At 35.6% G+C, this 16,379-nt stretch overlaps 1 long non-coding RNA gene across 1 annotated transcript in view; it reads left to right on the forward strand.

Annotated features, from left to right (window-relative positions):
• Positions 1–16,379, forward strand: part of LOC110293773 — a 90,033-nt gene that overhangs the window by 1,078 nt on the left and 72,576 nt on the right. The window contains exon 2 of the long non-coding RNA XR_002377846.1: positions 7,843–7,898. This is a non-coding gene — a long non-coding RNA (uncharacterized LOC110293773). The remainder of the gene's footprint in view (positions 1–7,842; positions 7,899–16,379) is intronic.

Genomic DNA, 16,379 nt, shown 5'->3' on the forward strand with positions numbered 1-16,379 from the left:
TCACACATGCATAAAAGCTATTATTTTATGTGAAAAATAAAGTAAGTAAAACTAAATAATCAGATAGGTGGAGAAGATATGAGAATTTGCATTGACTCCTTGTAAGTAAGTTATTGTCTCAAGTGGATTTGGCTGCATTAGGACCAGCCTATCAGGAAGAGTAACAAACACACTGGAGAAAATAAAGAATGAAGGCTTAATGTAAATATTGGACATAGATTAAAATATAGTGAGTTTGAAGAGTAAATAGAACTTACAAAGGAAACGTGAAAAAGATTATGTTCAAAATAGAATTGGAGTATAAGAAAAAATGTAAATTCAACATCACGCAAATTTTAGTATTCTACAGTAGTATTACTGAAGCTAACAGCATAGTGTATTAAGATTTAAAAAAGAAAAAAAAAGTAGGTCAGGGCAGAAAGAAACTCCCAAAGGGGCCTAAGGAGAAACAGAGACAGGAACCAGGAACAAGCCACACTAACAGAAAAAGAAAAATTACAGAATAAGAGCTCAACAATGCCAATGCCAAACATAGACTTCAGGTGGGTATGTACCTATATGTACGCTGCCATAGTTCACAATTAGTTCATGGACATGGACATAGGGCATCAAAAGAGAAACAAAGAAAATGTTAGTTCTGTCTTAGTCACTGTTCTATGGCTCAGGCTATGCAGTCCTGAGAGAGCCAGTGCAGTGTCAGGAAGGGTAACTGGATGAAGATCTGCAGTGATGGTAGGTGGGAGGAGAGAAAACCTTCCCATACAACCCTGCTGAGATGAGAGTGGGGAAGACCCAAGGTGAGGGCCATATTCAGATGTTTAGTTTTCAAGACTTAAGGACTAAAAGGGACGAAGTACCTGAATCATGAGATCACAGACACACAATTGTTCCAGAGAAAAGCAAAGACCTTGCATAGACAACTGAAAGGAAACAGAACACAGATACAAAAATGTCCATGGAATTGGAAATGCACAAAACTGAAAATTTTCAGATATTTACCATGATTTTCTTCAAAAGAAAAAAACTGAAAGCTTCATCTTAAGAAGGTAGGTGGGGTGGAAATTGGTGTGATTGATGGCAGTGGCTCACAACAGAAGGACTCAGAAAATAAAGCCTGTCAACAGGCTAACTCCAGTTTGAGATGCTGAATATATAAGACATCAGTGATCACTAGTATGTGAAGTTTCACTAGCTGATCTGACACACAGAAAGGGAAATGAAAATAGACAATTGAAAGTAAAGGGAAGAAATGCATCCACGGACACAGCTCCTGCCATTCATTTGCCTCTTGCTGTATACTTGAGAGTGGCATTATAAAAAGGTCCCCAAAATGTCTGCCTGTTCCTTCCACTTAGAAAACACCCTGAGTTTTCTGAGGTTTTGCTAGCCTAAACTTTTCAGTTTAATATCAAATGAAGTATAAATACTTTATCCTAATAGTCAAAAGAATCCTTTCCAAACATACAGGTCTCAAACTATTATATAAATAACAATGGTATTTGAGCATCTAATCAGTCATTTCCTTCCAGCAACACCCAGAAATGCAAATACAGAATACTAAGCATACACATATGCGTGCAGGTGCATATAGCTGACACACAGCAGACCTTTCATTGGAAAACTAAATACAATTCATGCTCAGTAGTTTTCAAAATTGTTTTTGTATTATTGAAAGGAAAGCAGATCCACTTCCTCTGAATTCAGAGGAATGGAAATTAGTATTGGAAATAAGCAATTAAAATCCCCAAGATGATTACATTAAAGATAAAATACAATAAGTTAAAAATACCATCTGGGGGAAAGGAAACTAATATTGAGCCAGAAAGAAAATGCCCAAGAAGGTCCAGAATTCAAGGACATTTTTTTTAACCTTTTCACTCTCTGCAAGATGCAGGATTTCTATGTATATAGTGTTAAAAGCTTCCACTGTTCTGCAGCCCCAAGTGCAGGAACATATGGGCTGCAATCTCTCACAACAGGACAAGATGGGAACTACCTGCCAATTCTTCCTTGGCATTCCCCTGGATTAAGGACTTTTATGTCTTGCCCTTACTGTTGTAATTCATTAAGTTAGTTACAGCAGCTTTTAAATATTTTATATTCTTTCCCTGCTCCATTCTCATATGTGATAGATGATTTTTCTAGTTTGGACCCAAAGATCACCATTGTAATCCATTTGAGCCTCAAACCCATATTATGGAAAATCTAATCAGCTAATGGTTTAGGCAATAAATTATACTTTTGTCTGGCTGGCCTTGCTCTTGCCTTTAATTCAGAAATGCAACAGTGCAGATTTTTTTCTCCCATTACTGTTCTTTCATAATGGATTTTTTCCTGTGCTATATCCCAGAATCTGAATTTCTCCTTAGAGTTTTAAATTTATCTTTTGCAGGTAGCTACTGCAGTATTTTTATATTTAGATAATTTTATAAAATGTCAACTTCTGTGACATAATTTGCTTTTACCTTGACTCTATTGTTATTTGGGGCAGAGATTTCTAGGTTTTCTCTAGAGCTTATACTGTACATTGTACAAAGCTTATAAATATACCTCTTTTCTATCCAGTACATATCAGTAGCCAAATTCCACATGCCATAACTTTAGTTGGAAGAAAAAAATGTATCTCCAGACATTGTGAAATATCTTGATACTATAAAACCATTACTGATCACAAATCAAGCACTAATTGGGGAGTGGAAATATATCACCACATCCTATAAGGATATTTCAGTGAAGGAGAGAAGAGGAGAGAAGGGCAGAAAAGGAGAGGACCAACTTAAAGAATTTGAGAAACTACAACCTGAAGTTTACTAAAGTACCACTAGCAGGAATAAGAAGAAGGAAGGTATTATTGAGAACACTAAAACACAATATCCCCTTGAAGACTTTTCTTAGTTCTGTCACATTTGACTCATTAGTAAAAACAGACTGTCACTTATCTCTGCTCTCACTATGAAGTCTTATACATTACTATCCTATTACTCTTATATTTCAGTTATCTTTCACCTTACCACCTATTTTTGTCCAACTGATAACCATCTTTGCCCTGAACTACTATAATATCTCCCACCTCTCCCTTGGTTTCCATCCTGGCACATCTTCAATTCAGTCTTTACACTATAATCAGAATGTCTTCCAAATCAAACCCAGTCACAATTTTCTGGTGATAGTTTCCCTTTCTGTGTCCTACTGTTCTAAATGTAAAAATAAAACTTAATATTACCAACAAGCCTTAACATCATACCTTCCTCCAGCTCTGTGCTTTAGCATGGTACAAGTCACTCACTATTTTTTTCCTTTTGATTAAAAATAGACTTTTTCCAAACAATGTATTCTAACTACAATTTTCACTCTACTAACTCCTCCAAGATCTTCCCCATCTCCAAACCCACCCAAATCAAGCTTGCTCACATTCATTAGAAATCAGACACCTAGAAAAAAAAATAAGAGAAAAAAAAAAAAACAAGCAAGCTATAAGACAAAGCAAGCCAACAGAAATAAAAGCCCCAAACAAAGCACAAGAAACACATAAATACACACACACAAATCCTATTAAAATATAAAACTGGGAATGATAAAATGTAAGTGAAAGACCTATAAGATTAAAAAAAATAGTCAAAGAATTATGAGACAAAACCTTCAAAAATAGCATTGACTATGTTTTGTTTCGGCTGTCTTTTGTTAGCTGTGGACCCTGCCCTTAAGTATCATTTGTATATCCAGTGAGACCTTATTGGAGAAAAATAATTTTTCTTTTGCAAGTCATTATCACTGCACTTTTCTCATAGGCTTTCATTCTCTTTCTGTCTCGATTGAGCATATGTCCACTATTCTTATTCATCCTCCAATATAAGATATATCTTTGCTAAATTTCAATTAATATTCATTTTCTGTCTAAATGAAGAGCTGAAACAATCAAATTCACTAGCATCTCCAAAGACCAGTATCTAAATGACAATATATATGTATTCTAAGCCTAATGAATATTTGTTTCATGTTTAAATGAAAAAAGGAACCCATAAATGAATAAATCATGTTAATGATGAATCAAAAAATTGGATTTAATTGAATTATATGTTCTTGATGTATAGTATTTAAAAAGAAACATAGATGATAGATAGATAGATAGATGATAGATAGATAGATAGATAGATAGATAGATAGATAGATAGATAGATGTAGAAGAGAGCTTATTAATATTTTCACAGAAGGATATTGAAGATAGTCCTTACTTTATTCTTTCAACTATGGGTATGTTACAATGTTACTCAGTTGGCAATAAAAAAAATCAGTATATGTAGTGGAAAATAAAATCTCCATAATAACTTAAAGATTTTGAACCATGAATATTTGTACACTTGACAACATCTGCTAAAATAGAGAAAATGAGTTAATATATTGGATTGAAATATTAAGATAGTTTCTACTTAATGAATACATTGTCAATGTTTTAGAAAATACAGGACCTGAAGAAATTAACGAAAGTGTTCCTCAGTTTTATATGTCAAACAAGCTAATAACAAGGTCCAGCTATTTCTACATACACTACTCTGGACCATTTGTTCACTTATGATTTTTCTCTTTTTTTCTTTTTTTATTAGGTATTTTTTATTTACATTTCAAAAAATAAATTTTATTCATTCATTCATTTATTCGGTGGGTGGCATGCCATAGTATATATGCTGAGGTCACAAGATATCTTGAGGGAGTTGGTTCTTTCCTTGTACCATGTATACTCTCTATATCAAAATCGGGTTATTATTCTGGACAAAGACCTTTACTAACTGAGACATCGTGCCAGATCTTAAGAAATTTTCTTATTTCATAAATATACATTGATACTCATTCATTCTATTTACATTATAATCAATTCATAGGCAACTAGGCTAAGGCCAGCAGGCAAGTCTACCTAATAGTTTGTTAGACCTAGAGGCCTTACTATGTGCCTAGAGGTGACTAAATACCTGATAAAGAATGAAGAAAAGTGAATTATACATGAATGAATGAATAAGCAGATGGATGTGTGAATGGATTCATGGATGATGGATGAAATTTTTGTATTGTTAACTCTCTTAGCATTGATTTATCTATAATATCCTTTATCTTGTAATACTAAATATAGATTGTCTTCTAGATTAATCTGCTAATTATATTTAATTCATTTTGTTCGCATTTCTGTTTATATTTCAGAGTGACTTCTGAACAAAAGTTAGTTTTGAAATTAGGAATACTAAATAAGGCATGGTAACAAATTCCTGTAACCTAACCCTTTAGAAGGTAGAAAAAAACATCGTAAGTCCTAGGACAGTCTTGGATATATAGTAAAATCTGTCTGAAAATCACGCAAAACCAAAATATTAGGAAACCTAAGTAATAAGCAGGAAGAATTTATTGAAAAATTACTTTTGGTAATCTTTTGGAGCTTGTTACAGGACTTACTATTTGAATAATACAGATTTCAAATCTACTAGCTTCTTAAAAAATGACAAAATAAACAAACAGACAAAAAAAAATAAGAATGGCCTGCCAGTGAGAGAGCTGAGTCAAAACATTTGCTTATACAATGGAATTTGGGCTCTATTGAAAGTGCATCATTGTTTTTTTTATCTTATTAATGCATCTTTTTAATACATTTTTAATACAATTTAATACATCCTTTTAATACAGTTGATGATGATGAGAAGGAGGATTGCAAATGAGTACCTAACTATACTTTAGGCTTGTACTTCACCAAATACATGATCTTACTTAGTTCTTCTGGCTTTTCTAGCAATTATAGCCAGCAAGGGACCTAAAATGAGGTTTAGAGAAACAAATTCTTGCATCTACATTCACATTGTATTGTCATTTATATTAGATTATGAAAAAAAGAGAAAGCAGTGGGTATTGTAGAGTTGGCACCTTTATATAGTACACTTCTTAGATTATATCTAAAACTGCAGCTCATTGAGTTTTGACTCAACCATAGCAATTATCTGTTGGCATTTTATTGTGTTTGCAATAAATACTCTCAAAAAGTATATCACTACTTAAACTCAGTTACATGTGCATTATCTTATTAGAGGCTTATATATTTTCTGTGAAAATTCCATCTCATTTTATAGGTGAAGATGCTAATACTCAACTGAAGAGCTATAGCTAGCCAATAGTTCCAAAAGACTTTGAACAAAATTCTTGGTAGTGTGAATTTATTCCTCCACTTAGGGCAGTTTGATATATATATATATATTTTTTACCAAAATAAGAAAAGAAGATAGTGATCATGAACCAGTCCAGGAGAGGGATATGTTGGAAAGGAGACTTCTGAAAGTATTTAGGACTTTTGACATCCTGTGATGGGCTGTGGGCAATAAAAAGAACCCTATTTTGGAGGTAAGAATGCATGTACACCTAAAGAGAGTGCGAATTAAGATGAGAAAGTAGCCTGTAAGTATTAGCAGTTTTGATGAACAGCTTTAGAGGAAGAAGTTTCAAAATTAGATGTGAGTAGACAGAGTAGTAAATATGATGATGTAAAGTTGACCTAGACGTTTAAAGGCAGAAGTAGGAAAATCAGAAAAGAATACAATGATGGCTGCATATGTGGGAAAAGAATAGGCACAAAACATTCTAAGCAATTTTTTTTTTGCCTAATATATCAGCTCAGCATAATTTTAAACAGAAAGCCTAAGGAAATGGCTTAGTCAGTAACATTTTGTCACACAAGCAGGAGGACCTGAATATATATATATATATATATATATATATATATATATATATATAGTGCCCAAATAAGAGATAAACAAGGAATACTCTAATAGAAATGCCAGAGTGGATAGGTAAAAGCCCACAATGCTACACAATACTACACAAAATTTAGAGGCAACTGAAGAGAACAGAGGGTGAAACAGGTATTTTCACAGGGAAGAGCACACCAATTGGTAGTCCAATGTCAAATGATCAACCCTGAAAGAGCATTGTATGGACTGAAAATGTTATATTTAAGTATATGTGTATATACATATACTCATGCAGAACAGTAAAGAGGCCATTAATTTGAAGGAAAGTGTATAGGGATAGAAACAGTAATTGTGCCAAAAACCTCAAAAATTAAACGGAAAAAAAAAAGAAGCAGGGTTTGATGGAGACAAGGGGGGATGTTTCTGATAAGTCTTGTTTAATCAGTGAACTTTAAGTTCAGTGAGAGGGTGTTTCTGAAAAAATATTAATAATTTGGAGAGTAATGGAGTTTGAAAAAAAAAAAAGCTTCCAGCATCAACCCTCGTCTCATTTCACAAGTACTTTAATGCTCTCTCTTGTTGGAGGATCCTAGCTCCACATCGTCAGATATGATTTATACCTAACAGTAACCACAGACTAAGAAAGAAAAACAGGAACATTGGCAGGATACAGGTGTTTAGGAACAATAGAGAGAGGAATTGCAAGGTAACATTGGTCTGATCAGGGAAACTGGAAAGAGAAGTTGGTAAATACAGAAGTGCAGGAAGTGGGTGCGGATGCATGGGCCAAGATGGCACCCTGGCCCATTGCCAGGCCCCGTGAAACCCACATGTTTACTGCCTTGCCCGAACATGCACAGTGAAACTGCATGTGTAAACTGCCTGCTAAGTTAGATTACTCCTCGTGATCCGGATCTGTCAGCCTATCTGTGACCGACCTGAGCTCGTGTCTGGAGCGTGTATGATTCTGATTGGATGAGGTGGTTTGGAGCAAGATGAGATCAGTTGCTGCTACTGTATAAATATACCCCTTTCCCTAAGTAAAAAAAAGCTGCAAGTAAAAAGGAAGCTGTGGAAGTTGTGTGAACCTGTCTTGGTGTCCTTGTCGTTCTTGTCTCTGCAGGTTGGAGACAGCTGCAAGTGGTGCCCTGTAGGAACTCATCGCATTGGTCAGAAATGGTAAGTAAAGAAAGTACAGGCCTGTCAGGTTCCCAGGAAAAAAAGGCATGAAGCGTTAAGGATCTCAGATATAGAGTGAAGGGAATTTAAGCAACGTAAGTAAAGAAAGCATAGGCCTGACAGGTTCCCCGGAAAAAAGTGGATGGAGCACTAAGGTTCTCAGGAATAGAAAAGAAGGAAATTTAAGCAACATGGGTTCAACTGCATCTAAAATGAAAGTTAAAATGGCGTTGATTCAGCTTCTTAAAAGAAGCGGTATTAACATGAAAGCAGAGATGGTGGACAGATTTTTGGATACCCTCTCCAAGGAAGCCCCATGGTTTTTAGAGGAAGGGTATATTAATCAACAGTGCTGGGAGTGTTTGGGAAGGTATCTCCAAGCTTCTGATATGAAGAACTCTCTACCTGTAGGGATGTTAGCCATCTGGAACTTGGTCAGGGTGTGCTTGAGGGATACCAGTGGAAAGTACAATGTTGAAATAGAGGAAAGAGTGGTGGCGCTTGAGGAGGCTAAGGAGATTGCTTCTCAGGCTAGCAGCCAAAAACCTAAACAGCTTAAACAAACCAAAGATAAGAAAGAAAAGAAGTAATCTAGCTCTGAAAGGTCTACTACTGACAGCGGCGGGACTGATAGTGCCAGTGACATCTATAGTCCGATATCCCACTTGAGTTTGAGGCACAGTAGGCTGCCCAAACCATCAGCCCCTCAGTTGCCTTCTGCCCTTTCTCCCCACCCCCACCCCTGTAAAGATGAGGGAGACAAAAGGGGAAAATGTAGTCTTCATGCAGAAGTCTGGAAAAATGTGCTCGCAGTTGCAGGGGCCTTCCCAGTATTTCAAGATCAACAGGGGCAAAAGTATCATGAGAAGGTTGTACAAAGATTGAAGGAGTCAGTTTCAACTAATGGGGTCCAGGCTACCTTTACTGTAATTCAGCTTGAGTCCCACGTAGCCCAGTCAAATCTTATAATCATGCCATATACTCCTATAAAGGTGGGGCTAGGAGCTTTTGGTAAACAACCTGATGTAAAACAGATTGAGGTACTTGCCTCCACTAATTGGCTTCAGTTTGTCATGAGAAATCCTATGATATACCCCAGAATTACCCGGACTGAGCCAATCCCAGGTGCTGTTAATGTGTTTACTGATTGATCCAAATGCGGCGTGGGAGTAGTTTATGTTGAAGGAAATCAATCCCAAGTTCATGTATTTCCCTATCAATCTGCACAAGCTGTTGGAGCAGTTAGTATTTGTTTCCTGCATTACTCATATGTCAGGAATGTGTGTAACCTCTGTTCAGTATCAGAATTTTCCCAGAGCTTCAAATCTGTTGCATGCAATTGGTGTGATGCTGCTAGGAAGTTGGAGTCATGATCTCGACACAAAGATGAAGGAATTGTGCGCATCGATTTTTGCCGTGAACAACACCCATGTGGAGATTGCAACTGCAAAGCAATGGCTGGAGATCATCCAGGGAACTGTGGGATTCTTAAAAAATTGGGGAGGGATGGACTTTTGGGCGCTCCTGCTGACTGTTGTGTGTGGAGGAATGCTTTGGTGGATGGCACGTAAGCAAAGGCAGCACAGGGCTAATAAACGAGCCTTAGTGCAGGCTATGGTAGCCTTAGAAGCAGGAACATCCCCGAAATGTTGGCTCAACATGCTGGATCAGTAATCAATGATGGGTAAGACCCTCATGTGCACATACCAACCTAAGACAGGATTGCGAAAGTGAGTTCATCACTCCCATGATGGGTAAGGATGTGGCACAAATGGGGGCAACCTAAGACAGATGTTGATCCCAGAGCTACTAATAAAGCAAAAAGGGGGAGATGCGGGAAGTGGGTGTGGCCACATGAGCCAAGGTGGCACCCTGGCCCATTGCCAGGCCCCCTGAAACCCCCATGTCTACTGCCTTGCCCGAACATGCGCAGTGAAACTGCATGTGTAAACTGCCTGCCAAGTTAGATTATTCCTCGTGATCCAGATCTGTCAGCCTATCTGTGACTGATCTGAGCTCGTGCCTTGAGCTTGTGTGGTTCTGATTGGATGAGGTGGTGTGGAGCAAGATGAGGTCAGTTGCTGCTATTGTAAAAATATAGCCCTTGCCCTAAGTAAAAAAAGCTACAAGTAAAAAGGAAGCTGCGGAAGCTGCGTGAACCTGTCTTGTCCGTATTGTTCTTGTCTCCGTGGGTCGGAGACTGTGGCACAAAAGAAGAAAGAGAATCGATGGTAATGCTAGAATACAAATGATCTGATGTGGAAAATTGAAAAAGGGTAGCATCTTAGGGGAGCAGGAAGGTAAATATCAAAGGGAGGTAGGTAAAACAATAGGGATGTCTGTACAAGCCACAGGGAATTTTACTATTAATATTAATTAATAATATGAATTAATATGAATTAATATTTATAAGGGAAATTGGTATGAAGTCCTCTTCCTTTGTTGGGTCTTTGTGTCGATGGTGTATCATAGTAATTGTGGCTTCATAGAATGAATTGGATAGAGTACCTTCTGTTTCTATTTTGTGGAATAGTTTGAGGAATATTGGTATTAGGTCTGATAGAATTCTGCCCTAAACCTACCTGGTCCTGGGCTTTTTTTTTGGGGGGGGGGAGTTGGGAGACTATTAATGACTGTTTCTATTCTTTAGGAGATATGGGACTATTTAGATCATCAATCTGATCCTGATTTAACTTTGGTACCTGCTATCTGTCTAGAAAATTGTCCATTTCAACCTTCTTTTCCAGTTTTGTTGAATACAGTCTTTTGTAGTGGTATCTGATGACTTTTTTTGTATTTCTTCTGGATCTGTTGTTATGTCTTCATTTTCATTTCTGATTTTGTTAATTAGGATACTGTCTGTGTGTCCTCTAGTTGATCCGGCTAAAGGTTTATCTATTCTGTCGATTTTCTCAAAGAACCAGCTCCTCGTTTGGTTGAATATTTGTATAGTTCTTTTTCTTTCCACTTGGTTGATTTCAGCCCTGGGTATGATTATTTCCTGCCATCTATTCCTCTTGGGTGAATTTGCTTCCTTTAGTTCTAGAGCGTTTAGGTGTGCTGTCAAGCTGCTAGTGTATGCTCTTTCCAGTTTCTTTTTGGAGGCACTCAGAGCTATGAGTTTTCCTCTTAGAACTGCTTTCATTGTGTCTCATAAGTTTAGGTATGTTGTGGCTTCATTTTCATTAAACACTAAAAAGTCTTTAATTTGTTTATTTCTTCCTTGATCAAGTTACCATTGAGTAGAGTGTTGGTAAGCTTCCATGTGTATGTGGACTTTCTATTATTTTTGTTGTTTTTGAAGATCAACCTTATTCTGTGATATGCATCCACTTCTAAGAGAGGCAGTATCACAGCTGTTTCCTGGCATTCTGGTTTTAAATCTTTCTGCTCCTTCTTTTGCAGTGTTGTCAGACACACTGATACAGTATCTGTACTGCAGATATATTCACTTCAGCTGAGCTCCTGACAATTTGGGCTGATCTCTTATGCCTACTTTTGGTTTTCTGTAAGGGTCTCCATTTGTTGCAATCTTTTCTAGACCCATTTATTCACATGCAAATTTCATGTTTTCAGTTTCTTTATATCTGTATACCATAGCGTAGTGCATAATGTATAATATATTCCATGTCCATGCATTTGTTGAAGGACATTTAAGTTGTTCACAATTTCTAGCTTGGTATGAGCAGTACAGGAAAGAACATTGCTGAGCAAGTATCTGAATATGCCCAGGAATTGTATAGCTGGGTCACGTGGTAGATTTATTTTTAGTTTTTTGAAAACTCTGTGAAATGATTTGAAGAAAAGATAAATCTGTTTGTATTCTCCAAAAGAGTGAGAGCTTTCCTTTCCCCACATCTTCTTCAGCCTTTGTTATTGATTTTATTTATTTTGACTGTAGTAAGATGAAATCTCAAAGTTGTTTTAATTTGATCGTTCCCAATTTTTAAGGGTGATACATACTTTTTGAGGTATATTTTAGTAATTTTTATTTTTTCTATTAAGAATTTTCCATTTAGACCTATGGTCCATTTTTTATATGGTTACCATTCTTCCTCACTCAACAAGTTGTTTCTTTTTCTTTTGTTAATGGATATTTTATTTATTTACATTTCAAATATTTTCCCCTTTCCTGGTTTTCCCTCTGCAAACCTCCTATCCTATCCCCCATACCTGAATTCTATGGGCGTGCTCTCCCACCCACCTACCCACTCTTGCCTCACCACCCTAGATTCTTAAACCTGTAGTTTGAAATGTACTGCATATATTTTCTTTTAGCAGTTTTAGTATTTAGTATTTCCAACTGAGGTCTTAAATCTACTTAGAACTAATTTTTATGTACAGTGATAAATATGGGTCTAACATTATGTGAACATACTGTTTTCTAAGCAACATTTGTTGAAGATCCTGTTTTCCCACTCATCTTCTTCAAATATCAGATGCCCATAGTCAATGTACTCTTTTTTTTGTCTTGAAATTTATTGCATTGGTATGCATATCTGTAGTTCTGTAAGTACAATATTGTTTTTGTTGCTAGCTATACCTTGGAGTCTGATTGCAATTCTTCCAATAATATTTGTTTTGCTAATGATTATTTTGGCTACGAGGGTACTTTTTCCCATATGAATTTTTGAATATTTTTTTCTATTTCTGTAGGGAGTGACATGGTAATTTTTATTGGTATTGCATTTAATTTGTTAATAGCTTTTGGTTGTGCAGTTATTTTCACAATGTTAATTCTACTGATCCATGAACATGGCTGTCTTTCCAATTTCTATTATATGTGTTAATCTTTTTCTTCAGAGATTTTAACTTTTTTGTTGTAGAGATCTTTAACCTCCTTGGCTCATTTTATTTCTCTCTATATTTTATTTTTCTAATACAATTATAAGCTGGTGTGTATCCATGATACCTTTCTTGTTGTATTTACTGTTTCTCTATAGAAATACCACTGACTCTTGTAAGTTGATTTTTATACCCAGCCATTTTCCTGTTGAGTATTTCTAGAGTTTACTGGTAGAGTTTCTTGACATTTATCCTGTATAAGATCACATTACTTTCAAATAGGGATTTAGACATTTTTGCAATTTTTAATTTCTTTAATTTCCTTCTTTTGCCTTATTGCTGCAGGTAGTGCTCGAGCATGATATTAAAAAGTAGTGTGGATAGTAACACAGCCCTTTTCTATTTTAATGGAATTGCTTTGAGCTTTTCTCTATTTAGCATAATATTAGTTGTGAGCTTAATGTATATTTCTTGTATTATGTTGAGGAATGTTTCTTTCAATCCTGGTCTCTCTAGGACTTTTGTCATGAAATAAAGTTGGGTTTTGTCAAATGATTTGTCTGAATCCATTGAGAAGATTGTGTGATGTTTGTTTTTAAAATCTTTCATATGATTCATTACATTTATTGATCTTTGTGTGTTGTGCCATCTCTGCATTAGAAAAATAAGGACAACTTGATTTGGACGTATGGTCTTCTTAATGTATGCCTTTATTCAGTTTTCTAGTGTTTTATTGAGGAGTTTTACATCTATCTTCATAATAAATATTGATATGTAGTTTTATTTTTATATGTGTTTGGGTATTAGAGTAATACAGTTTTCGTGAATGAGTGTTGAAATAATATTTTATTTCTATTTTTAAAATTTATTTTAAGGTGTATAGGTTGTAAATCATCTTTGAAAGTCTAATACAATTCTGCTCTGAATCTACTTAGTCCTGGTCTTTTCTTATTCAGATTTTTCTTAGTCAGATCTCCTATTTTCCATGGATTTCCTTAGGTTACTGATCTTGGATAAACTTAATTTGGTTTGATTGTGGTTAATTTCTTTTCATCTACTAGGTTTTGATTTTAATTTCTTCTTTTTTCCCAAATTGTTGCATCATTAAATCATTTATTTGTTGTCTTTCTGATTTTTTTATGTCAGTACTTAAGTCTATGAACTTTCCTCTTAGAGCATTAAATATGCCTAAAAGCCTTTTGTTATATTGTAGTTTCATTTTTATTTAGTTCCAAGAATAGTTTTAGTTCTTCTTGATTTCTTCTTTGACTCATTTATCACTCAGTATTATGTTTTATTCACGTCCATAATGTTTTAAATACCCACTGGAATTTTATTTGCTGTCCAGTTTATGTTCCATTGCATAATGATCATGAAGGATACATGAAATTAATTTTTTAAATAATACTTAAAGGTCTTCTTGTATTTCAGCATGTGATCTAATATTTGAGAAGCTTCCAGATACTGTTATGTGGAAAGTATACTCATTGGTGTTTAGGTGGAATCTTCATCAAATATCCATTAGGTCCATTTGATGTATGATGTATAATTCAGTGGTTTCTCTGCTTTTATTTGGTGCTGATATCTATTTTGAAAAAAATGAGATGTATTTACATTTGGAATAATTTGTTATAGTAGTGTAAAGAAACTAACACAGAGCCCACAGTGTGATTAGAAATGAGAAGATGTAAGGAACTACATTGTACAATAAGGACTAATCACTTCATGAAGTTGGAATTATCACAGAGAGACTAGGGGGAAAAAACCTGAGGTTTGGAATCAAATAAGCCTGGGTTCAAATTCTGTCCTGATCCATGCACCAGCTCTAGGGCATACAATATCACATTTCTGAGCTCCAATTTTTCTTTGGTAATGTAAGGATGATAGCAGTGTCCCACTGTGCCTTCTGAAGTGGCTGCTACTCCTTGGTATAAATAGGTCTGGAATCTCAAAGAGAAAATGATCACATAATCCAAAGTATTTCTGCAATACAATTATTTTTTTTTTACTTCTCTAGAAGGGTAGATTATTAGTAACAAATAAAGCAAGCAAGAACACACAGAGGAGGTACCACAAGGTTTTTATTCCTAGCACGAAATAGTCCTCCATTTGGCTTTGTGTGGTTAAAGCTTGACCCCTCAGAGTCTTATGCATCTGACTGATTTAAAATAACCCAGATGACAAGCAGAATGTGATTTTTGACCAAAGACTACAACCTTTAGCACATATCTTTCTTTTCTTACACACACACACACACACACACACACATACATATATTTATTTATTTATTTATTTATTTATATATAATTTCCCTTCCCTCTCTTCAAACTTCACATACCCACACACACACATATATAAATTTATAAATACAACCCTCTAAATTTATTTATTGTTGCTCATACATAATATGTGTTTAGGGCTGACTGCATAGGCACATATTTTGATTTAAAGAAACACTGACCATGGGGTATTTTGAATATCTGCTAAAAAGCTTCTTTACATTTTTTTAAGTGGAGTTTATCTTGCTTAATCCATTGATTGAAAAGACAGTACATTTTTGCCTACATTTCTCAAACATAAAGGATGTTTCCACTCAGGAACACACATTGTAAGGATGACTATTTTCTTTATATATTTTATAGGTTGGGGGACAAAGACCTAGGAATAGAACAATTTTAATAAAATAGGAGACAGAGTAGGCACTGGAGGACCTGAGCTTAGACCCTCAAAAACTATGCTTAAAAAAAAAATAACTAGCTTTGTCTGTAATGCTCTCATCCTGTGGATAGAGCCAGGCACATCCCATGGGTTTTCTGACTCACTGATCTAGCTAAAATAGTAAGCATTGGGTCTAATGAGTGACCCTTTCTCAGAAAATGAGGTGGAAAGGTGAATAAGACAGTCATAAGACAGTCATCTGGATATTGACTTCTAGTCTATGCACACTCTGACATGTATGAGTGTTCTTTCACATTCATCTACAGAGATGCATACACAACTCTCTCTCTCTCTCTCTCTCTCTCTTTCACACACACACACACACACACACACACACACACACACACACACACATCCAATCATAAAATTTCTTTCATATAATTCCATTGCTTTCATTAAATGACTTTTTAAAATGCATGGCTATAATGAGTAACAGCTAAACTAATCTGACTTCATTAATCAATTTATTTATAATTTATACCTTGTCTGCTTTCAACAATAATTGGAAGTGACTTGATCAAAGCTAATTCTTAAAATAGAAATCTTTACCAGCTACTTTTTCATTGCGACTAGTAGGCAAATGACTACAGTAAGGATTAAAATAGACCTGCTATTTCATGGAGCCATTCCATTATCAACAGGTGCTGCTCGTGAACTGAGGCCTGGAGCACAAAGAGAATTCCCAGGTTCTCTGACTTCACCTTCATCTTCCCAATGATTTCTGATAGTATATGTTCTGGAGAAAATGTTAGACAAGTCCCTTAAGGAGTTATAGATTCGGGGGGGGGGGGTTAAAGTGGAAAGTAAAGGAAACAAAAATTCTCCAAGGAAAGCTATCTATTGTCACCACTCAAGTTCACAACAGGGAAATTTGTTCATGCACTTCGCTGAGGCTTGGGAAGAAAGATATTAATGAGGTAACACACCCAAGCATATAAATGGATAGACTAAAAGATCCAGATGGACAGCCAATGTACT

The sequence above is a fragment of the Mus caroli genome, chromosome 4 (assembly GCF_900094665.2).
Source record: "Mus caroli chromosome 4, CAROLI_EIJ_v1.1, whole genome shotgun sequence".
NCBI classification, from domain to species: Eukaryota; Metazoa; Chordata; class Mammalia; order Rodentia; family Muridae; genus Mus; species Mus caroli.